At 45.7% G+C, this 24,688-nt stretch overlaps 1 protein-coding gene across 2 annotated transcripts in view; it reads left to right on the forward strand.

Annotated features, from left to right (window-relative positions):
• Window positions 1–24,448, forward strand: part of KHDRBS1 (KH RNA binding domain containing, signal transduction associated 1) — a 41,582-nt gene extending 17,134 nt beyond the window's left edge. For both annotated transcript variants that reach the window (XR_015308401.1, XR_015308400.1), the window contains one exon: window positions 24,267–24,448. The gene's annotated coding sequence lies outside the window, so the exon portion shown is untranslated. The remainder of the gene's footprint in view (window positions 1–24,266) is intronic.
• Window positions 24,449–24,688: the final 240 nt, after the last annotated feature.

The raw sequence follows: 24,688 nt of genomic DNA on the forward strand, positions 1-24,688 counted from the left end.
GTTTCCAAAAACACACACCTAGCTATGTTGGGAACCAGATCTAGATTTGAAAGAAATCTAGTACAAGATCCTTTTCCTTAAATTCAAAAGGAAAGTTTTTTTGAAGAAAGCTAGACTGGATGCTTTCTGGGTAATGTTATCCTTTTGAAGGGTGCTACGCAAACAAATGATGGACGGAATGCTGAATAAATCATACATTCACCTCCAGTCAAGAGACCCGGGTTGAATCGTCGTTCTTTGCAAATCAGTCTTGACCCTGTCTCATGGGAACAGTCCAGACCGAACTGCCGAACTCCCTGGACTGGAAAAAAGCATCCTGGGACCGGTTTCAGGGTATTACCCTTCATCTGGCAGGCTAGCTTGAATCCAGTCGCACAGTGAGAATGGGACGTCCTACATTAACTAGATTAATCTTGAGAAATTAAACTAGTTTTTTGCGGAACCAAGCCCTGCCTGGCTTGCATTATATGGTTATTGCAAATTATGGCTTTTATTACCATCTAGAGGAGCTAGGTCATGGATATCTGAATTTAATTGAAATGTTATTTTAACCGTCAGACTGGGTATGTCATTCCATATAAACACCAGCACCCTTCCACAAAGCTTAAATCGCTGGCGTCTTCAATCTTTCATGATAGAGTAATAAGAGTATTGCTGAACACATTATGGTCAAAGCAGAATCTGGTGCTAAAGGAAGCCAAAACCCGTTCAAAGAAATATGCCAAAAGGTTGTCATTGTGCTGTGTTCTTAAATTGTTAGGCCCCTGCCCACAGAACAGTATCTGGAGCATAGGTGTGGTCTCACATCGCTCTTAAAGGGTGGTGTGATTTGAGACTAAATTTGAGTTTTGTGTCAATTAACAGAGCTACCCTAGACCGGGCTAGCCACACGCATGTGCTTAGCACCACGATACACATGCGGATTATATTTTGCTTTGCAAATACAAATCACATAGATAATTGCCAACATGCTAGTGGCAGTCTAAACTTTATAAAAGGGAGTCGTGGTTTTGTACGAACGATGGACCCTCCAGGACTGACCAGTATTCCAGAGCGACAGCCATCCTGTTCGAACGATGCAACCTCAGGCAGGACTGACCAGTATTCCAAAACCTCCATTAGTCGGCTCCTTCACAGAGATTACCCTTCACAGAGATTACCCTTCACAGAGATTACCCTTCACAGAGATTACCCTTCACAACCTAGAATCTAGATTGCACTCTATAACATGCCCCACTCATAAACTAAAATTTATGTAGACTAGGAAACTGGTATTGTATATACTATACCTAGTAAGGTATAGAGTGCACCATTCAGTGGAACACCAGAGGCTAAAGTAGATAAAACGAATTCTTTTTTGTGGTATGGTGGATGAGCAGTTAGGCTTATCAGAGGGCTGTGCTAAGCTTTTATTGTACACACTAAAGCAAGAAAAAATCACACACTGTGAAATCCGCTCTGCACCGCCGGGTGGTCCTGACCGAGGAAACACATCTCGTTCATTTTCCTGCTTACCTTGCTGCCAAAATCATAGCTCGGTCAAGGCATGTGGACATAACCAAGGGCCCTTGAATGCTGTTCCTGATTGTTTCCTCAACACCCTATAGAAGCGCTCCACCAAGCCATTTTCATGAGTATTCTCTAAACTGGTCCTAAAGTGTTTAATTCCATTTTTAAGTACTGTAGCAAATTCTTCTCCCACATAGTAGGCCATTGTCTTGAGATAAACCTGGACATCTGAATAGCTCTTCATAGAATGAGCTCACATTAGCAGTTTTCAATTCCTTCATGAAAACCTCTGGCAATTTTGCAAAAAATAGTCCAATAAAATAGCAAATTGAATCTCAAATCCCAGATAATCTAATGGACCGCAAATGTCCATGGCGATTCTTTCCCACGTTCTGATCGGAAAAGCCACTTATTCAATGGGTGTATAAAATCCTATGCATTTTGTCACTATGCAGGGCTCAAATTCCGCTCGCATAGTAGAGCTAAATTTAACAAGGTCGAGCTGTTAGTTCCTACTCGCCCTTTCTAGCGAGTAGGTAAACAAACCAACTTGTCCTCTTGTCTGTGGAAACTGAGCAAAAAGTGACAAGATTTAAAGGCCTTTTTATTGCTCACAAAGTTAATGAGCAATAAAGATGCCTTTAAATCTTATCTTGTCACTTTTGCTGCGCTTTCAGGGTTGCAGTTAGGTCGAGGACATTTTTTTTAAAGGACTAGTACCAATTTTTGTTTTTTCGAGCCCAGTATGCAACTTTTAAGGGCCTATACACCTTAATGTGTCAATGTTAAAGTTCTTTGACTCTAGCTTTCCTGTAGAACTAGCTAGTCACACCCAACAGTTCCCTTCACCATTGATTTGTTCCACTTCGGGACATACTCAATTCAACTTTTATCCCTTGACTCGTGTTAGTATAGCTCCACAATCAATAATTGTATAGTCTGATCCCTCGATAAGGCTTTTGTCTTCTGCTGCTCCAAAATAGCAGCAGAAATAGCACAAATACACACATTGGTGGTTCCTGCCACCATCTATTCATCTTCCTCATGGATACCATCCACAGGTAGGCAGGACATAGTCTCCATTCGTGTTAATTGGACCCAGTTCATATGTTATACTGTGTGTATTCCTGAAGGTGATATAACCACTTAACTGTGCAGTGTTGCCTTCTCCACTCCTGTGGTGAATATATTCAAGATCTGTAATCCGTGCATAGCACAAATCTATTCCCCCACGTCATTAAACTGCACGCTCCATCAGTGTATGGTTTCTCGATGGTGGAGTTAGTGTTTCTCCTGTTAAGTGTACATGATGCAAATGCCACTAATTTCCCTTCCTTTGTCTACCTGCATCAGGACTGCACCTACACCATATGCAGTGGCTGTCACCACTATAGAGGCATCCTTCAGGTCAAAGGTTTTGAGCACTCCTGCCACAGCATGGGGGTATTTCCTCTGGCTCGCCCATGGACCCTGTCCCACAGAAGATCTGGAACGAGTATGGGGAAGAATTGTTCCCGACTTTGCCTGATCTGTAACCAGTTGCTAGCTAGTGGTATAGTCCCCTCCCATTGTAAGCAAGCTCTGGTATCCCCTTTGTTGAAAGCCATCCCTGGATCCTGAGTGCTCAAAAAACTACAGGCCTATTTCCTTGCTACCTTTTCCTGCCAAAATTTATGAATGCACGGTTAGTATAACCCTCAACATCTGGAACAGCATCAACTGCTGGAGGTTCAACTTGGATTTCGGCCGGCCCATGAGACTGAGACGTCCCTGGTGACTGCTATAGAGGAGCTTCAAGGGCTTTCAGACAGGGGACATGCAGCATTGATCCTGCTTGACCTGTCTGCCTCCTCTGATGCAGTGAACCATGAAATCTTACTGAGAAGATTGAGTGAGGCTGGGGTGAGAGGCTGCACTTTGCCTGCTGTCTATCCTGCAGAAAAGACAGGAAACCAGCACAGTTTCCCTCCCTTTTCAGTCGGCTTTCTCTTATGTGCTGCACTGGGTTCCTCAGGGATCTGCAATTAGCCTGATTTTATTTAATATATACTTGAAACTCCTGATCGCAGTCATTAGATCTTATAAGATCAATACTATAAATTACGCAGATGATACACAGCTGATTCCCTCCTTTGAGGGAGAGGATTCGACACCAGTGGAGGGGTTTTACAACTGTTTGCGGGACATGGCCTGTTGGATACAGAACTCCCTGCAATTTAATGCAGGAAAGACTGAGGTGCTATTCTGTGCAGAGTATAGGATCCCTCTTCACTTTCCTGGTAATTTTTGGCCTCCTGGAACTTCGATTAAAGTTCGGCCAGTGGAAACAGTCCGCAATTTGGGCATCATGCTTGACGATAAGCTTACCATGGAAGCTCAGGTTGCGAAAACGTCAACCTGCTGCTTTGCAATCATCAGGTCCCTTCGGAAGATCTTGCCGTTATTACCCTCCCAGGCGCGTGCTAAAGTGTCAATATGTACGATCCTTAGTAGGCTTGACTATTGCAATGCCCTCTTGCTTGAATCCCCCAACTTTTTGCAGGATAAGCTACAAAGAATTCAATCAGCTGCAGCTAGGTTAGTCTTAGGGCTGCCCAGAAGATAGTCTGCTTCAGCAGCTCTGGCAGAACTCCATTGGCTCCCTCTGAGACAGAGAAAGTCCCTCTGACTCGTTTTTAAAGCTCTTCATGGGATAGAACCCAATCAAAATTTGATTGGTACACTGACTGCTCCGCATCGGCAAGTCATGATAGTACCATGGTTTGGGAAAGCTAGGTCAAGGTGAAGATCGGTCTAACTGGAATAGACTCCCATGGGAGATTAGGCAAATCAGGGAGCTTCTCGGATTCGGGAAGAGTGTAGAAACTTGGCTGTTTCCCAAGTCCTAGTTGTTGACTTACCCTGACAAATCTTCCTACCCCTCATGAGTTGTCAGTGCCATGATACCTGCAAGGCGATAGTGCGCTTTATAAGTTGAATGAATAAATTATCGCTTCCTTCAGCTCTACAAATGTAGTTTAGCAATCAGACTGCTGACGCTTGATTTGATCCCTTGCCTCATCGGGGCATGTAAAATGTGTACCTACTCAGAAATGCTTGATAAAAATGGAATAATAATCCACCAGTCCGAAAACCGATCAATTGTTTGTCCATTGGTGCACGTGCCATCTCAATTGCTTCCATATTCAACTTTGGTTTGACACCATGTGAGGACAGTGTGTGCCCCCAAAGACTCTGCTTCCTGAAGTCTGCACTTGTCAACACCAGTTGTCAATCCAGCTTGTTCCTATTTCAGAAGTACCATATCCAAAATAAAGTAATGTTTCTTGTCCAATTTCTGTTTACCCTTCCAGCTTTCCTTAGCGTCTTGTTAAATAAGTAGAACCTGCTCAGGGTAGAAATTGCTCAGGGTGACTTGGTTTAAGTAATTTACCCAGAGCCCACTGTTCTTTCCAGCTCAATAAGTTTCTAACTTTTTCCACCTCATACACCCTTCTGACTGCCTTTCTACCCTTGTACTTTAATGCATCCACAGTAACTTTGTGGTTCCTAACTTTTTGCATTTAAAGAACCGGACTTGCAGCCGGACATGAACTTTATTCTACTAGACTCTAACTTCAGCATCTAACACTGTTCGAGGTGTGTGTGCGCTGTAGATGCACATGCTTTGCACAAGTCGGGCTCTGATTAAGTTGTTTTTGCAAGTGTCGCTCCAAATACCTTCATACAGTTTGCAATGTATGCCTCTCGCCCAAGCATTGAAGGCACCTGTGAGGCCTGCAAATCCTTTTGGTCGACAAGAGGAAGAAGCTTCAGCAGCACAGCAGTCTTTCCATCTTGGAGTCTGTTTCAGTCCGAAGATGACTACCATTCTTCAGCCAGCACAGAAGCAATGGTGCTCACTGAGATTATGACTGAAGCCATGCCCTCTGGCTTAGCTCCGAAAGTTTGGCCTCCACCTCACTTCCATCCGAGGCCTCCGCACCGTAACAGTTTGAGGCATGTGAGCTGTATATCTAGTGTTGGGTCCAGATGTGTGCACTTTGTTTTTCCTGAAAGAAGGTAGGTAACCACCTTTCAGGGATAGTGCACATGGGCATCAACTCTATTGTTAGATTTTTTTTGTTCTGCCTTCTGGCTCTGATAATTACTGCGCTCCGTTTCAACAACATTCTTTAGGTTTCCCTCAGTGTGCAAGAATTTCTCCCTAGTCTATTGTTTCTGATTGCGTCTCCTACTTTTGCGTATCGTAGTTACTTAATAAAACTTTCGATTGGAAAGGTTGTGGAAGGCTGTCGGGCCTACCTGCGTCAGTCTGATGATGGAACGCCTGTCAAATTCTGCTGTCATGTGAAATACCAGCGCACCGACTCTAGAAGTGTGCAGCTTGTGTTTGTCTCCGGACAAAGAACAGGACTGCGACGCATGCCAGGCTTTCTGGTCCAAGAAAACACTTTGCGGCTGTCGTGTTGATGTCACGACATGTAGAGCCAGTACGCAAGCCCCATTCTGGATATATATGGGCAACAATCGGACGAAGAGGCTGGGGATGCCATGGGAATCTAGGAGGAGCAGGAGCATTGTACTGAGAACAGACCCTCCCTAGTTTCAAGATCCAACTCAAAGAAGGCTCTGGTCCAGCCCTGCGTGCTCGGGCCTCTGGTCTGCACAGGGCCCACGCTTCTGCTGCCCAACATTCTGGCATTGCACCGAAGCCTTCAAAAAAGCATTCCGGCTCAAGCCTCACTCGAACGAGCTCTGAGCCGAAAGCTTCGGGTCGAACCACACACCGGGGTTTGCAGAAATAGAACTGTTTGCAACTAAAGAATGCATAATGCCCCACACCAAGCCAAAAGCAATGCACTATGGATGAACTGATCTGGGATATTTCCTTACGCTTTTCCACCTTTCCACCTTTCCCACTGCTTCCGTTAGTGGTCGGGAAACTCCGACAAACCTCACTCGACATAGCCTTGACCACCATGGTTTTCAACACTACTGGAACAGTCTTTAGTCCCACAGGAGAAGCTTCACCTAAACATGTTCTGAAAGTCTATGAATTGGAATACTTGAATTTGCCTTGTAGTTTTACGAGCCTCTTTAGGAATGCTCATACATTCTTGAGGTAATGTTAAGCAGCAAAATGGAAAATTTGTTCTGCCACAAACAAGACGTCCACCCTCTTAAAGCTAAGGTGCAAGCAATTATTTTATACCTAGTGCATTTACAAACTGTAGGATTGGCATACACTTCTATATGATTACATCTTGCAGCTTTACGGCATATCTGCAATATAGACCATACATCTGTTTAAAATTCCAGTTATCAAAGTCCTTATGGAGGGAGTTAGTAGAATAATTCCTTCTAGACTTCCACCTGCCCTAGCATGGAACTTAAACATTGTCCTAAGAAGATTAATGGGTCCTTCTTTTGCAAATCTGAACTCGTCAGCTGCTGTACCTTTCATGGAAACTTTTTTTTAAGTACTATTAAATCGTCAGTGAAAGGCAGGTGTTGAGACTGGAGCCTTTCTTTTCTACTACATCGTGACACGTTAATGTTTAGAACCAACCCAAAAGTGATTTCAAATCTTCATAATGGATCCATTGGTTTACCTTTTTTCCCCAGGCAACCAAGCAGTTGGACTAGATCAGGGGTCCCAACCTTTTCTGTAGTGAGCTAGTTCTGCTCAAGGAAAGTCCTACTTAGCTACTAGCATATTTTATCACTTTCAAATGCTGATGATATGTATTAAAATTACACTATGACCACCCTAAGCACAATTATCAGTAATAACCACCCAAAAATTCCAGGGTGAAGAAGGCTAGGAAAGCGTTTATTTATATTAAACGCTTGTAATCAAGAAATTCAAATCTTCACATGATGTGTGCCACAAAGGTTATTACTACAGTAATAAGTCTCCCCAACTCAAATTATCATTCAGCTAAGAACTTTAAATGAGTTTTAGAATTGCAATAATTTGTCGTCATTGGCATATTTAGGTTTTGAAAATACACATTTTTCTATCAAAATCCCTTTCCACTTTGAGCAATCATACTCAATTTTCCAGAAGAGAACCTTTTCTGAAAAAGTATTTTTTCCTTTAAAAATCAAATTAAGTTTTCATTGTTAGAATATACAGTTACTACCTTGTAAAAATACCTCTCATGTTATGCTTCCAATACCCAAGTATTGGAATCATAGGCCATGCTTCCTCACCATAACCCTAATAATGCCTCTGTTATGCCAATAATGCCCACAAGTAAACCAGGGCTACCACTGTGCCACAGCTGGATTCCCAACATACATCAGTTATGGGAGAAGCTGTTGCCACTCTGTCAGGAATGGCTAAAAACAGGCCAGTCATGCTTTTATTATGTCAGCTATGCCCAAAATAGTCTGGACGAAAATATTATAGCAATGAGAGAATCTCCTTCTACACCCCCAAAAGAAACATCCGCTGACCAGGCCTTGGCCGAAATCCTCTGGATCCACAGAACCAGAGCAGGCGTCACACCCTTCTCCTACATCATGGCCAAGACCTGGAATGAACCCCCACCCCCCTAAGCATCAGATGAAGGCCCCACACTGAAAGCATTCAGGAAGAGCCTCAAGACTGGCTTTTCAAATGACCTGAGCTGCCCAAATCCCCCCCAAACTCCCCCAGCGCCTTGAGACCCTCACAGGTGAGTAGTGCGCTCTATAAATCCCTGATTGATAAGCCACCACAGTGTGTTTGAGTGTTCTCAACAGGCCCTGCCATTGGTTTGGCTGTCTGTAACTCTTAAGGGTAGTGAAATGAGCAGTGCTGCCTTCTTTAATATACACAATCTCTGAGATGGCTTGGTTTGGCATCACCTCTGAGAGCTACTTGGAGTGGCTCCTGAGCCACTGGTTGGAGACCTCTGGACTAGATCATTTACAATAAACCATTTTTAGTTGCTTTTGCACCTTGTATGGGAAAGGCTCTTTCTAAATCAGGCATTTCAATATGGACAGTTGAATGCCCACAAACCTGCTGTGCAAAAGCTAAACTACTTCTACCTGGTCTCCCCCACCCCAAAGGACCACTCTACTAGAAATATTGGGTCATCCATGGCTTTCTTTGGGGACGTTGCTATTGCTGATATTTGTGAAGCGGCAACATGGTCTACTCCACACTTTTTCACAGCGTGTGGATGCATTTGCACAAGCTAATGTTGATCGGGCAGTACTTGAGGCTTTTTCAAACCACTGCAACACCGACAAGTTTACCACTACCTAGGGAAAGGGACTTCTTTGCAGTCTATGCTAAGCATGTGTATCTATAGCACACATGCCTCTAACAGATTGTTACTTGCTCTGTAAGCATCTGTTCTTGGCATGTGGTGCTATAGATTAACATGCCCCAACCCCAAAATATTGTTTGTTACATTCCATACAGTTAATTTCATAGTGCATGGCCAGCTCATTACTTGCGTATACATCATTCTTACATTCAAGCTTACCTATGGCAAAAGAATCTAAAGATGGTGTCTGACCGTGAGCAGTCTTAGGAGAGGAGTGACTCCCAAGAAAACGTTTTGGGACAAAAACAACTTGTAGTAATCTGCAAACACTAAATAGTGGGTGTACGCAAAGCATGTGAATCTACAGCGACGCATGCCAAGAACAGATGCTTTGTATGCCCTTGCAAATGCAGTTTCTTTCTTACCAAATGGCCACTGCTCACTTATTTTCTTTGTGAAGTAAATACACTTATTTTTTAATTCTCTTCACTTTGTGTGCCTGGAAATACTTAGATTAAAAGGAAACCATGTCCAGTCATTTGACTTTCCAGTAAAATTCACTGCCCTCATGGCTCAGCAGGGAATTAAGAGTGGTTTCACACTGCAGCCAGTTGGAAGTGCTTTCAAGAAACCCTTCCATCCTGATGCTGCAACCAATGAGGGGTTCAGTCCACAGCCCTAAATAGAATACTTTGGCTCTTTCCCAGCTCTCCCTCCCTATCCATATCTGGCATGTGCTCCTGCCCGAAAAACCCTTTGGGTGTCTTCTTCAATACTTTCTGCAATAAGCAGGCACACTAGCAGCAACTGCTGTGGATAGCTGTCCTTTCAGGCAGCCCTACATTGCTTGCTCCTGCATCCTCATTGAGCACTGGTACGCTTTGATGATTGCGCCACATCTACAAAGGCGGATGCCGCTGCTTGCTAATAGATGTTGCTCGGCAGTGGGTTTGTGAGCTGCAATTACAGCTTTTGCTGCACATGGGTACCAACGGCCACTGACTACCGTATGGCCTTAACCAAGTCCCACACTTGAATAAGAACTCTCCTTGCACACCAGGCAGCACCCGCCACAAGTTTCCCTGTTGGTGGCCTCCAATTGCCTGCCCATAACACTAACTTTTTCGCAGAACAACCAGATGGGGTTGCAACATTAATGGCTTCTCGATCAGGCCCTCTTGCCTGTATCGCAGCATCCCATCCTAGTCACCACAATGTAGTGTTAAGCCTCAATATTTTCTTCGGAGTCTTTGCTAGTCCTGAGGTAAGGTGACTCCTCATTTCGGTGATGGTGGAAAAATACTAACAATTCAGTTGATGCCCATGCGTGCTATCAGGTTCGGGCATGTATTGCTGCACTCCTGTTCTCGACGCCTAATTTTGTCTGTCCTCCACGGTATGGTTTTGTGCACGTTCTCTGTATTTTTAACATCGGAATAAACTTTTCAAAGCTTCGTGGGCGGCCTTTGGGCCTAACTGTCTGTTCAGCTGCCGATGGACGTAGGAGGCCAGCCACAGTTTTCTAAAAAGGCCTAGGGGACATTTACATCATACACATGTGATTCTAGAGAATATATACATGTTAATTCTCCTAGTAGCATCAAGAGTCATTTTGTTAGCAGAGTTGGCTTATAAAGATCGCCTTCCAAAGCTTCAGAAATAGCTGCACAAGAAGCGAGAACAGATAGTAGGCACACTTCACAATATTTGTTATATTTGACTTGTGGACTCGGCTCTAGGGATTGGAACATGTTAAACAAGCACCAGTGACTTTAAACCAGGTCAAATTCATTTTTTGTAAGTCACTGGTAAATTAAGTAATTTTACCCAGGATCAAACTATGTTGAACTGAACCCAGGACTCGAACCTGGGTCCCCAGAACCAAAGGCAGCAACTATGGCTTCTGATGGATACATCTGCCGTGTGGATTCCTCACCTTGTGAATATCCCCCTGCGTCAGCAACATTCGGAAATTCTTTTGTAGCTTTGCGCCGACCCGGACGTCATAGAGGCACGGCATCGCTCGCGACTGCTGATGTCACCGACCCCTATAATAGGCCCACGCCGGCATGATGACATCAGTTCCCTTTTTTCCGCGTCATCGACGCTAACGGTTTTCTGGGATCGTCTGTAGCCTTGGCTGTAACTTTGTTACTTGCTATTGGTTTCTAGTCTCTTCGTCTTCACTTTCTTTCGACATGTCTTCGAAGGAGACCGGGTTTAAGGCCTGCGGAGAATGTAATAAGGTGTTGTCCATTACAGATCTGCATGAATGCTGTTTGTGTCTAGGACTGCCAATCCTGCAGGAAGATGACACCAAAGGCCCTCCGGGAAAGGGAAGCAAAACTTCTGGTTGCCAAGTTTAAAGAAGGGGAAGAAATCAAGATCGCGGACTCGACGCTCTAAGTCAAGGTCTTGCTCAAGGTCGTGATCGAATTTGTCCTCAGCCCATGCTTCAAGGTCTTCGAGAAAGAAGCATAAAAAGAGAACCCATGAATCCCGACATCGATCGAGCAAGGAGTCTGGTTCCAAGCCGAAGTCGCAGGTGAAGCTGGTCGAGAAGGTGGTAGTTTCTTCGGCTGAACAGGATGCCGAGGCTGAGGCGTCTCATGCGAATTCACCGAGTTCGCCGAAGCAGAAAGCTGTTCCATCTCCGGACCCATCCCATCCTTCAGGTCGGGAGGATGAAGGTGAGGAGGAGGTGGTTGGAGAGGGAGAGGCTCCGTTGCCCAAGTCATATTGGTCGCCCTGGATTGGCCAAGAAGGGTGTGGTACTCAGACCTTCTCCACCTCTCCTCTCACCCGCTGTTCGTCTCCCTCACAGGGCAGATCTCCTCTCCCAGATGGAGGGGCAGGTTTTACACCCCCACCTCCAGACCATACACCTTCATGCCTGGAGATTGAACGGGGCAACCTGAGTTCTTTTTTTCTCTCCCGCCTGACGTGGTAAATGTCATCTTGTCAGCCAGGCGTGACTCCACTAAGTCCATTTATTCATATAGGTGGTCTAAATTTGTCACTTTGTGTGGAGAGAAGTCTTTAGATCCTTTGAGAGCCCATTTATCTGATGTTCTTCAGTTTGCTCTTTCTCTGGCGCAACAGGGGCTTGCTGTTGCCACTGTGAAGGGCTATCTTTCTGCGCTGTCGGCATTTCTCTGCATGCCTGACCAGCTGTCTCTTTTTAAGTCTCCTGTTAGGTTTTTGAAGGGCCTCACAAATAAGTTCCCTCCTTCTCCTTTCATTGTGCCTCAGTGGGACATAAATCTTGTTTTGACCTTTTTGATGGGTGCTCCCTTTGAGCCTCTCCACAAATGTCCTATGAGGCTTTTGACCCTTAAGACCGTTCTCCTCGTTGCAATAACATCGGCAAGGAGGGTTAGTGAGCTTCAGGCTCTTAGTTCCGAGTCCCCATTCCTGTCCATTCATGCTGATCGAATGGTTCTTAGGACCAGGGCTGCTTTTCTGCCAAAGGTGGTAACTCCTTTCCACCTTGGTCAATGTGTTACCCTCCCATCCTTTTATCCTCCCCCACACCCTTCCAAAGAGGAGGAGAGGTTGCACCGTCTGGACCCCAAGAGGGCGGTGTCCTTTTACTTGGACAGATCTAAAGACTGTCGGTTGGATGACCAGCTCTTCATTGGCTTTGCTCGCTGCAAGAAAGGAAGAGCGGTCCATAAAAGAACTTTATAAAGATGGATTGTCCTCTGTATAAAGATCCGCTACTCTTTGGCCGGTAAGGAACCTCCAGAGGGTATAAGGGCTCATTCTACAAGAGCTAAGTCGTCAACCTCTGCATTGGCTAGAGGTGTTCCTGTAGAGGATATTTGTAGGGCGGCGACTTGGTCTTCCCTCCACACTTTCGCGAAGCATTACTGCTTGGATTCTGAGGTGAGGAGGGACGGCCACTTTGCGCGCTCTGTCCTTCAGGATTTTCTGGTTTAGAAGAGTGGACACCCTCCTCCAGAAGTGGGGACTGCTGTGGGACTCTATTCACAAGGTGAGGAATCCACACGGCAGATGTATCTATCAGAAGAACAAGTTACTTTCCTTCGGTAATGCTTTTTCTGGTAGATACAATATCTGCCTGTGTATTCCTCACTGACCCACCCCCCCTCCCCGTTGTCCACTCTTCTATGCCAGTGTTTCTATTATGTATTTATTGATTTGTCAAATGTTAAATTGCATTTACTTCACACTGTGTTACCTTGATATTGGTACTGTGTATACTGTGTTTATGTCTACTGTCATTGGTCTGTCTGTGTGCCTCGAAGGCGCGGAAAAAAGGGCGGAACTGATGTCATCATGCCGGCGTGGGCCTATTCTAGGTGTCGGTGACGTCAGTGGAGTCTCGAGCGATGCCGTGCCTCTATGACGTCCGGGTCCACGTCGGCGCAAAGCTACAAAAGAATTTCCGAATGTTTTTGACGCAGGGGGATATTCACAAGGTGAGGAATCCACAGGCAGATATTGTATCTACCAGAAAAAGCGTTACCGAAGGTAAGTAACATGTTCATTAATGCCAAATCCACTCCTCCTCCTTGAAATATCCAATGTTCCCACTAGTATTGGGACGAAGGGGTGAAGGAGCGAGGCTTAAAAAAAATATACAAAAAGCTCTTCACTCTTACTTGCCAGAGAATGGAATCTATAGTAAGGATGTAACCGTTGTAAACTCCTTGCAGTGAAACTTACTTCCGACGTGGGAAGCAACATGGAGCACAACTAGACAGAACTATAGGGTGGGGGACTAAGATTCCCAGCCAGGGCTGGCTCTAACACTGATTGCACATGTGAGAGGGACAGGTGAGTAAAGTGTCTCATGAGCAGGGTGAGTAGTGTGCTCGTGTGACTGCAGGGAGAACTCGTGTGGCTGCAGGGTGAGGACCAGGGTAAAGAGTGCAGAGTGATCTCTGTGCAGAGTGCGGTGTGCTCATGTGACCGCAGGTAAGTGGAGGGAGAACGGTGTAAGTTCATGGTGAGTTGCATAAGTGCAGGGTGGGTTCAGTACATAGTGATCAGTGTGAGTACATTGTGATCCCAGTGAGTGTGAAAGTGAAGGACGAGAATGGGGAGTGAGTTCTCTGAATACAGGGTGCATCCCCAGACACAGTTGAAGTTACTCCGTATGTTATTGAGGCTTAGCATAGGGTTTCAGATAGAAGTTAAACTATTGCTTTTATGGCAAGGTCCAGGGATCGAGGGTGGGGGAAATAAATATTGTGCTCATCCTGCAATAAACTTCCAGTCTTGCGATTAGGGTTGCCACCTTATTATATTGATGTCCCAGAAGGTACAAAAGTAAGCAGTCCCCTAAAGCCTATTTTCAGCACTGATCCGTGCACACTTGGAACTGCAAAAATACATAGAAAGCCTTTTTAATTGTGTTCTAAGGCTGCTTGAATGATCTATGACTTCTAGTTAAAGGGAACAAAGATTGAAACGTCACATTACAAAGGAATATATACTATTTTATTTATAACCCTATCTAGTGTCAAGACCAGGCCTTTACATGCTCTTTAACCCCTTCGCTGCTCATGACGAGCTCAGCTCGTCCAGTACACTGGTCGTGTGCTCATGATGAGCTGAGCTCGTCATGAACAATAGGAAAAATGTAAAATCAGCACATGAGGAAAATCTCCCTAGCAGCGATGGTGTTAAACAGCACATGGCTGGCATTTTTATTTTGGTAACCCTTTATTCCTTTTCTTGAAATGCATTCTCACGTTAAGGCAGTAAAATGTAAGGAATAGGCAGAGCTGGGGGCACAGAAATTACTGGAACCAGACAACAAACAGCCTCTTTAACCCCTTCACTGCGGTGGCTATTCTGCCGCAATGCTAAGGGGGCGGGGCGGCTGCATGCTGCCTTTACCCCCCCCCCCCCCACCACCACCCCCCATCGTTTCCCTCCGAGGTCGACCTCTTTGCCTAAGCTTCCGACGCCTCCGAAGGGTACGCCTAAACCTAAGGCTCCATCAAAACCTAAATCGCCTCTTCCTGTGGACCCGGTTGACCGTCCTCGGAGGTCCCGTTCATGCTCCGGACGGAGAGGAAGATCAAGGAGTCGCCATAGGGCCTCCACCAAATCAAGGCGTCGCCATAGGAGGAGGGGGTCCAGGTCCCGCACGGACTCTTACAGGACCCATACTTCCTACTCGCCAACCTTATCGGACTCTCCTGAGACCAGGATTTCTCCAGTGGACGACATTGCCACGTTCCAGGAGGTTCTCCTGAGGGGGGCTGCGAAGTTAGGTATCACGGTGACTGCTCCAACACCTACTACACTATGTCTGTGATATTCGAGACGCTTCACAAGAAGCACTTGTCTCGCCCTCTGGTGCCTGGACTGGAGGAACTTGCGGAGGAGCTGTTCCTCACGCCAGCGGTGGTGAAGGCCGCTCCGTCCTGGCTTCTGAAGAAGTACAGGGCCCCGGATTCGGACCCTGCATTCCTGAGAATGGATCCGGTACCGGATTCGGTGATTGTGACGGCGGCCAGAAAATTACACTCTACCTCCCCGTCATCCACTGTGCCACCAGATAAGGAGAGTCGGTGGATCGAGTCAGCAGGAAGGAAAGCGTGTGGGACCGCTTCCGCAGCCATGAAAGCTGCCAGCGATACAGCTCTGCTAGGCCGTTACGACCGGGCGCTGTGGGACTCCCTTCAACAGTTTGTGGAACTGCTTCTGAGAGACAAGAGGGAGGACTTCCAGGAGATACTCAAGGCAGGGATGCTGGTTTCAAACCAGGTGATCAGTGCAGCGGCGGACACCTCCCTGTTGGCCGTACATGGTTACTGGCATGGAATAAACCAGCGGCGGCACGCCTGGCTTCGGCTCACGTCACTCAAGCCGGAGGCCCAGCAGCGGGTGGCCAATCTGCCCTTTTCCGGAGAGACCCTTTTCGGTTAACAAGCAGACGATGAGAAGGCCTGGATGAAGGCGGAGGCAGAGACCCTAGCGGCTGTGGGCTAGGAGAAGCCCAAAGAGAACTCCTTCAGGCCTTTCCAGAGGCGCTACGGCGCACAGGGAAGAGGACGAGGGCAGTCTTCGGGACAGCAGCAGCAACAGCAGCAGTTCCGGAGACCCTTCCAGAAACGTCAGATGGGTAGAGAGGGACAACAGTCCTCTACTGCGAACAAGGGCCTGGCTGGGTCTCGACCCTGAGCGGTTACTTCCCCATCATCCGATAACCGCTCCGGTGGGGGGGAAGCGTTCAATATTTTCTGGCAGAGTGGAGAAAAATTACTCGAAACAAGTGGGTGCTGAATATTGTTTGCAATGGATACAGTCTTCGGTTCATCAGCCCTCCTCCAGCGATTCCCTCCGGTCAGCTCGCAGTATCAACTGCGCAAGCTCCAGGCGGAGGCCGATATCATGTTGAGGAAAAGGGAGATAGAAGACGTACCTCTGTCTCAAAGAGGACGAGGTCTACTCTCTTTCTGGTTCGCAAGAAGGACAAGAACGAGTTCAGGCCCATTCTGGACTTGCGGCAGGCAAACAAGTGGATTCGCAGAGAAAAGTTTTGCATGCTGTCGTTGCATCAGATTTATCCTCAGTTGCAACAGGGGGACTGGCTCTGTGCCATAGACCTACAGGATTCGTACTTCCACGTGCCCATCGCGTACAAACACAGGAAGTTTCTGCAATTTCAAGTCGGCATCAACCATTACCAATACACAGTGCTGCCTTTTGGGCTGAAATCTGCGCCCTTGACATTCTCCAAGTGCATGGCAGTGGTAGCGGCACACCTCAGGAAGAACAAGGTGTTTGTCTACCCGTACCTGGACGATTGGTTGATCAAGGCCTCCTCATTCTCGGAAGCTCAAGCAGACTTCCAGAAGACGTGTGTTCTCTTAAACAAGTTGGGGTTGCACATCAACATGCCCAAGTCTGCCCCGATCCCGGTCCAATGCATTCAATACTTGGGAGCCACCATCAATACGCTGTCAGCAAGCGTGTCTCCTTCGGAGGAGCGACGGTTATCACTCCTTCAGAAGGCTCAGGCTCTAATGACCACTCCATCTACAACAGTGAGGACGGTGTCTTCTCTACTGGGGTCGATGGCCTCTTGTATCTTCCTCACTCCTCATGCACGACTACACATGAGACCTCTGCAGGAGTGCTTGGAGGACCAATGGGATCTTGGGACGACAGGATACGACTGTCTCTGCATGCTCTTCAGTCTCTGAAGTGGTGGTTTTCAGCTGAGAATCTCCTCAGAGGGGTTCCCTTCCACAAGGACATTCCTACTCAGACTGTCGTGACGGATGCTTCTCTCCAGGGCTGGGGAGCGCATTCGGGAGACTTACAGATCCAAGGCACGTGGTCTCAGACAGAGTCCACGTATCACATCAGGGCTGTTCACTTGGCACTGAAGGCCTTTCATCCATCCGGACCAGCTCTCTGCTTGTACAGACGGACAATACGACCAAGATGTATTACCCCAACAAGCGGGGGGGTCGAGATCGCGCACCCTGTCTCGGGAGGCGCAGACGATCTGGCGCTGGCTTCTGGCCAGGGTATTGACGATAATGGCTACCCATCTGCCAGGTGTGCAGAATGCTCAGGCGGACGCACTAAGCAGACTGATTCAGGAAAACCACGAATGGGTCATAAACAACTACGTACTAGGAGAAGTCTTCGAAAGGTGGGGGACTCCAGATGTAGATCTGTTCGCCACTGCCGAAAACAGCAAATGCAGAGACTTCACCTCCAGGTACTACCAGCAAGATACGCTGGGGAATGCACTCTGGATCAACTGGTCGAACAGCTTTGTTTACGCTTTTCCGCCCATTCCCCTGATTCCAGCGGTGCTCATCAAGCTGTCCTGGATCAGGGAATGGATGATCCTGATTGCCCCGGAATGGCCCAGACAGTGGTGGTTCACGGACCTTCTACACCGGTCCCTCCTTCCACACATACGGTTGCCGTGCAGGCCGGACCTTCTCACGAAGTTCGGTGGGCAGATGTTGCACCCCAACCTCTCGTCCTTGAGTTTGGCGGCATGGCTCCTGAGAGAGTGCAATATGGCCATTTAAATCTGCCCGAAGATTGCATGGACATACTGAAGGAGTCTAAGAGACCTTCCACTCGGACGTCCTACGCTTACAAGTGGAAGAGGTTTTGTATCTGGTGTGTGTCCAGAAACTTTGACCCGATGACGGGCAAGGAAGATGTCATCCTGCCTTACCTTCTGCATTTGGCGCGGTCTGGCCTTAATGTTCATTCCATTAAGGTTCATCTCGCTGCATTGACTGCCTACAGGAAAAGCCCTTCACAGACTTCCTTCTTCCAGATCCCTGTGATCAAAGACTTTTTGGAAGGCTTGAAGAAAGTGTTCCCTCCTGTCAGGCTTCCTTCGCCTTCATGGGAATTGAATGTGGTTCTGTCCAGTTTGATGAAGGAGCCTTTTGAACCCATTCATAAGGCTTTGTTGCAGCACCTGTCCTGGAAGGCGGCGTTCCTCGTGGCCATTACATCGGCCCGCAGGGTGAGTGAAATTCAGGCATTGTGTTGCCAAGAACTTTATACTGTATTTCATGCTGCTAAGGTTGTTATGCGTACTCACCCTAAATTTCTTCCCAAGGTTATTTCTGACTTTCATGTCAACCAAACTATAACTTTGCCTACGTTTTTTCAGAAACCTTCATCTCCAGCGGAAAGGTCTTTACATTCCCTGGATGTTAGGAGGGTGTTTAAATTTATCTGGATAAGACCAAAGATATTCGTAGGTCAGACCAATTGTTCATCAATTATGGATCAGTCAGGACGGGTCTTGCTACCTCTAAGCAGTCCGTCTCTAGGTGGATTGTGTCCTGCATACAACTATGTTACCAGAAAGCTAATAAGACCATAGGAGGTAAGCCTAAGGCTCATTCCACCACGGGCAAAGCTGCCACGACAGCCTTTCTCCGTAATGTGCCGACTGCAGAAATTTGCAAGGCCGCCACTTGGAAGTCGGTTCATACCTTTGCTAAGCATTTCTGTCTGGACACTGATGCCAGGGCGGATGCTCAGGTTGGACAGGCTTCGCTGCGGAATTTGTTCGCACAATAGTGGTGTCTGTTTCTTTTCTCCACCGCTGCTTTGGTGTGGGGATGGGCTTGTCATTCTATTCACTAGATTATGACTATACACAGAGATATCCCCTACTACAGAAGGAGTAGTTTCTTTTCTGTAACTCCAGTTCTGTAGTAGGGGGTATCTGTTATAGTCATAAGCGCCTGCCCTCCTCCCTGGTGGAGACAGATATTCATGTAAGGAATGCTACTGGTCTGGCGTGTTACGCCTTCAAAAAGAACTGAAAGTAAGAAGGACCTGCAGGGCATTCTGGGATACCGTGAAGTTCTGGAAAGTTCTCTTAAAGGCACAGTATCCTATTCTGAGCCACATAATGGCAGCCTATGGGGCTTGTCTGTCTATGTCTTCCTCTCTATCATCAGGGGGGTTTTTGCTGAAGGCAAGGGAAATCTGGACAGGCTTTGCTGTTTTGTGGAATTTCTAGCTGAAGTACTGGACAGTGTAGCCTGTTATAGGCTGCATTATATGTCTTTAAATTCTCTCTTAAGTGTCTGTGCTGTTCTGCATTTTTTTTCGACACTTTAAGAGTATTTTTTTTTATTGCTCCGGGGTCCACGCACATGGGCGGGACTATTCACTAGATTATGACTATAACAGAGATACCCCTACTACAGAACTGGAGTTACAGAAAAGAAACTACTCCTTCGAAGTAGCCAGACCTGTCCTAACTGACCCATAGTTGACAATTGGTCTGACCTGCGAATGTCTTTGGTCTTATCCAAATGAATTTTCAACACCCATCTAACATCCAGGGAATGAAGAGACCTTTCTGCTGGAATGTAAGGATTTTGGAAAAAAGTTGGTAAAGTTGTCGTCTGATTAACATGAAAATCAGAAATCACCTTGGGAATGAACTTAGGGTGAGTACGCATAACAACCGTAGCAGCATGAAACACAGTATAAGGTTCTTGGCAAGATAAGGACTGAATCTCACTCACCCTGCAGGCCGATGTAATGGCCACGAGGAACGCCGCCTTCCTAGACAGGTGCTGCAGTGAAGCCTTGTGAATAGGCTTGAAAGGCTCCCTCATCAGCCTGGACAGCATCACATTCAGTTTCCCATGCCGGCGAAGGAAGTCCTTCAATCCTGCCAAAAAATCCTTAATCACAGGGATCTGGAAGGACGTTTGCGAAGAGCATTTTCTGTAAGAAGTCAATGCAGCTATATGAACCTTAATGGAATGGAAATTAAGGCCAGACTGAGCCAGATACAGAAGGTATGGAAGATGACCTCCTCCTTGCAGGTCGTAGGATCATATTTCTTAGACATGCACCAGATGCAGAATCTCTTCCATTTGTAAGCATAAGAGGTCCTAGTAGACTGCCTCTTAGCCTCCTTCAATATGTCCATGCAATCCTCAGGAAGATTTACGTGGCCATATTGCACTCTCAGGAGCCATGCTGCCAAATTCAATGACAAGAGGTTGGGGTGTACCATCTGCCCCCGAACTTTGTGCGAAGGTCCGGCTGACACGGCGGCCGCTGATGGCAGGATTGAGTGATATAAGCAGGTCCGTGAACCTCCAGGGCCATTCTGCAGCAATGGGTAATGGGCCAGCTTGACCACTGGAATGGGTGGAAAAGCGTACAGGAAGCTGTTCGACCAGTTGATCCATAACTCGTTCCCCAGAGTCCCTCAGAAGAGTTAGTGAACTCCAGGCATTAACCATACAAGAACCATTTTTGCTAATGCATCGTAGTTAAAGTGGTTCTTGGACCTAACCCAAAATTTCTAACAAAGGTAGTTACTGCCTTCCACCCTAAATCGTCTGAACGCCCAGTTTAAAAGAGCGTTACTATACTGTGTAAAAAGAACTAAACCTTTTAGATAGACTAAACAAATCTTTCTATGTTTATGCCCACCTCACAAGGGCAATCTCATTTCAGAAACAGAAATTGCAAGATAGATTGAGTGCATCCAAATATGCTAAATGCATGCCAACCATTCCCCCTAGAGCTCATTCTACACACAAACTAGGGGCTTGTATGGCTTTCTTAGGGAACATTCGCCTGGGTGAAATCTGCAAAGCAGCAACTTAGGCTACACCACACACTTTCACATAACTTAATTGTGTAGATGTGCAAGCAAAGCAACAAGCGAGTGTGGGCCAGGCAGTATGGAGATCACTTTTTCAAACCACTGCAACGGATACAGGTTGTCACTGCTAAGGCGGAAAACTGCTGTATTGTCTATGCTAAAGTATACAATCTAAATCTTATTGCCTCGAACGGAAAATGCTACTTACCAGTATGCATCTGTTCTTGGCATGTAAAACTGTAGAGTTGTATACACCTCCCAGGGTATCTTATCTGTTGCAGTATTATCTTACTTTGATACATTGCACATCCTTTTCTACTTTCCTACTAACTCTATCATTACCCTTCATGGCGAAGAACAATCTGGGGGTTGAGTCGCTGCCCATGCGCACTGTCAGCATAACGGGGGAGTTTTTTTATCTCGTGACTAACAAATTGCAAACATATAAGCCCAACACCAGATGGCGATCTATGCAGAAGTATACAACTCTACATGCAAAGAACAGTTGCATACTGGTAAGTAGCATTTTTCATATGATGCTACTTTATACATTGCAATAATCCATTCATCATGTGTAGGTCATTGTGGTGTTCTCCAATGTTTTAATGTACAATTTTTTTTCCTTCAGTGAGCAATAGCTTTCAATCATCTTGTATGATTTGGGAGATTAGTAACATCATGTATAAGGCTGTTACTGATTTTTGCAAATAAATACAGATAAACACTTATTTTCCTGTATTTTTAAATATGGCTTAAAACGGAAATTGAGTTTTTGAGTGATCATAAATGCTGTCAATCATGACTGCCAGGCCAATAACTGGATCTACAGGCAAGGGGATTTAAAAAATCTAGGGATTTTAGTGATGACCCATAAACATCAGATTTGCACAACCTTTATACTCTTATTATATATTTTCATACAGGTTTATATTTTACCACCGGAGTGGGTACATATCATTAAAACCTGTCGAGCGTTCAGGCTTAAGTGCACATTAACTAGTTAAATTTAGAAATAAACACATTTCAGCTTCATTTTTTCACAAAACCTAAAATAAATATAGATCCATATACAAGTAAAATTTGCAGAATTTGATTTTGGATTAATACAGACAATACCATAAAACCGGGAGCCCTAATCATGTAATGCAACAATTTTTTCCGTTAAAGGACACTTGTATAGCGGCCGTTATGGAAGACTTATATTCCTTCAAAATTGGGCATTGTAATAAAATGTGTAGTATATTGCAGTCCTCCTGTTTCCACCTCAAACGGGTAGATTGGAGTAGTAAACCTGCTGGCTTGAGTTTTTGTGGTGACCGGTACCAGTTTTGAAGAGTAAATTTCATTCTAGCCTCTCTGATTCTCTTATCCATGTTCATAACCTCCTCCCATTCTTCATTTGAATAAGCTACAGTAAATAAACCCTTGCCATTTGACATGCGTTGTGCTAGTAATGGGTAGGAGTGTAATATATGCACTATAAATTTAAAGGTGCAGTCTCTGGGTTTTATAATCTCCAAGTGTGTAACTTGTGCTCGTCTCCAGAGCACAAAGAAGGCTGTGACGCTTGCAGATCGTTTTGGTCGCTGAAAGCTGCATTAGTCTGGCTCAACGTGAAGATGCAGCATCGAAGACACTAGACCTCTTCAGTTGAGTCTGGTCAAGAAGATTGCACTGAGCCGGAAGGCTCAACTGGGTGTTTCAAACCAATCCTAGTCTGAACCAAAGTCCTCTGGTTCCAAACAAAAATCTGAGTCTGAGCCGAAATCATCCATGCCAAAAGGCCAGCCCATGCTAGTACTGAAAACGTCAGTGCAAAAACCAAAAGATGTCCCTTCGGATCAGAATTTAGGCATAGTTCCACTGAAAACTATTCCCAAACAAGGCTATTAACTCTGAAACGGGTCATACTCCTACTAAACTACCTCAAACACAAGCTTCCTGGTGAGGACGCTCCTAAGATTCCTTTAAAAAGGAAAACTGTTGCTACCGGTCCTTTTCAACCACCACCAACCCCCCCCTCCACCTTAAAATCCTTTGAAAATCACACCAAGATTCTCCAGTCTCACCATAACTATGATATTGATTGGGTACACATTTACCAGTAGATCTAAGGATGGAATTGCATAAATAACCCTCAAGCTGACCACGATCCAGACCTTTACCCTGCTGAGCCATCTCTTCCTGGCGGCTGCACAATATCCTGGGGTGGCACTGCACAAAGAATCGTTAAAGGACAACTTTATTGTTAGACATTGGGATCGTAGGTCATCCCAAACACTTCCTATACTTGAAGGCATGATGAGACACGCTGACAATATTTAAAGACCCCCTGTGTGTGCACTCATCTTGACTCCTAGAGTTTAAGCCCTACCCAACAGATCGAGTGAATCTAGTAACAACTGGCCTTTCATAACTGGTAGTGTCCAATGCTTGTATGTAGACTAATTCCCAAACATCAGGGGATGCTCCTCCCCAGATACCTCATAGTCCAAGCGATTGGACGCTTCTGGCATGCGCATAACTGCCAATCACTGGCGCATTGCAAATACGCAGGATTTTTTAGCCAGGTATGACCGGGCCCACTGGGATGAAGTTAAGTAATTGCTTCAATTTCTCCCATACGAGCATAAAACAAAAGCGCAAGATTTGGTAAATGAGGGGAAACTAATTTCCAATTCTTCCATAAGGTGCTCCAGATGCTGTTGTTTTATACTGCATTTCGAGAGGTCAACACTAGCATTTTGCGTAGGTGACATGCTTGGCTAAGGATCTCCGGGTTTAAGCCTGATGTCCAATAACTGATTTTAAACACACTTTTTGATAAACATCTCTTTAGTCCGGAGGCCGATCAGGCATTAGAAAGAAAAAAGGACATTTTGAAGGAAACTGGAAGGCTCCCATGGATTAACGCACTTCAGACCGAGGCTGCTTTCGTTGTTCCTTTTACTGAGCGGGGTCCAAAACCACGTCCTTACACCAGAATATTACAAGGGTAATACCTGTCCCCTCTAACCTCAAAAAAGCATCCTGGGAGAGAACAACTTTAAAGGTGGGGTTAAGGGCAACCCCCCTCTAACTCTCCTTCCCCCTGATAAGCAGCGACTTACCCATGCTCACCCCCACACGAATAGGGGGAAAACAATTCCTGTTTTAGTTGTAATTTGTCCTGTTGGCAACAGCTTTACAATGTCACAAACTAATAACTTGTTACAGTTGAGCAGCTGCTCATCTCTTTATTGTAGTCTGTATACTGCATTACTTTTAAACACATTCGACCCACTGTCATGCATGGAATCCTTGTATAATACATTTATTAGCTTTCTGGCATTACAAACTGTCTGTTAATGCTGCTTGTTAATTTATTCTAGGTTGCTTGCCGTTCGGCTGCCATAGTGATTTATGCCTCGATGTTGAAGCGTATTGAAGATTCTTCATGAAATGGCATCTGTAAAATACCTCTTCCAGGAAACTGGTGCTAAAGATCCTGCTTGTCCATGCTGTTCAAATTAATTTCATACTTTTGTAAATATTAAATTGGTTTTATACAATGCATTGTATTCGTGTGTTGAGCAGTTACGTGCGTTGGTTGGTCCGCAATCACTCGTCGACCCGGACAAAGAGGCAGAGCCGAGAGAGCAATAAGGCACCGAAAGTCGTCGAACCAAAAAAAGGTTATTGACATGGAGGCAATAGTTGATCCAAAAAAGTCTACGCCAAGGAAGTCAGACACAGCATGTGGAAGAAGAACTCTTCCATTCAGAGGATCAGGCAAAAATATATATCTAAACCC

This window comes from Lissotriton vulgaris, chromosome 2_1, assembly GCF_964263255.1.
Source record: "Lissotriton vulgaris chromosome 2_1, aLisVul1.2, whole genome shotgun sequence".
Taxonomy (NCBI): domain Eukaryota; kingdom Metazoa; phylum Chordata; class Amphibia; order Caudata; family Salamandridae; genus Lissotriton; species Lissotriton vulgaris.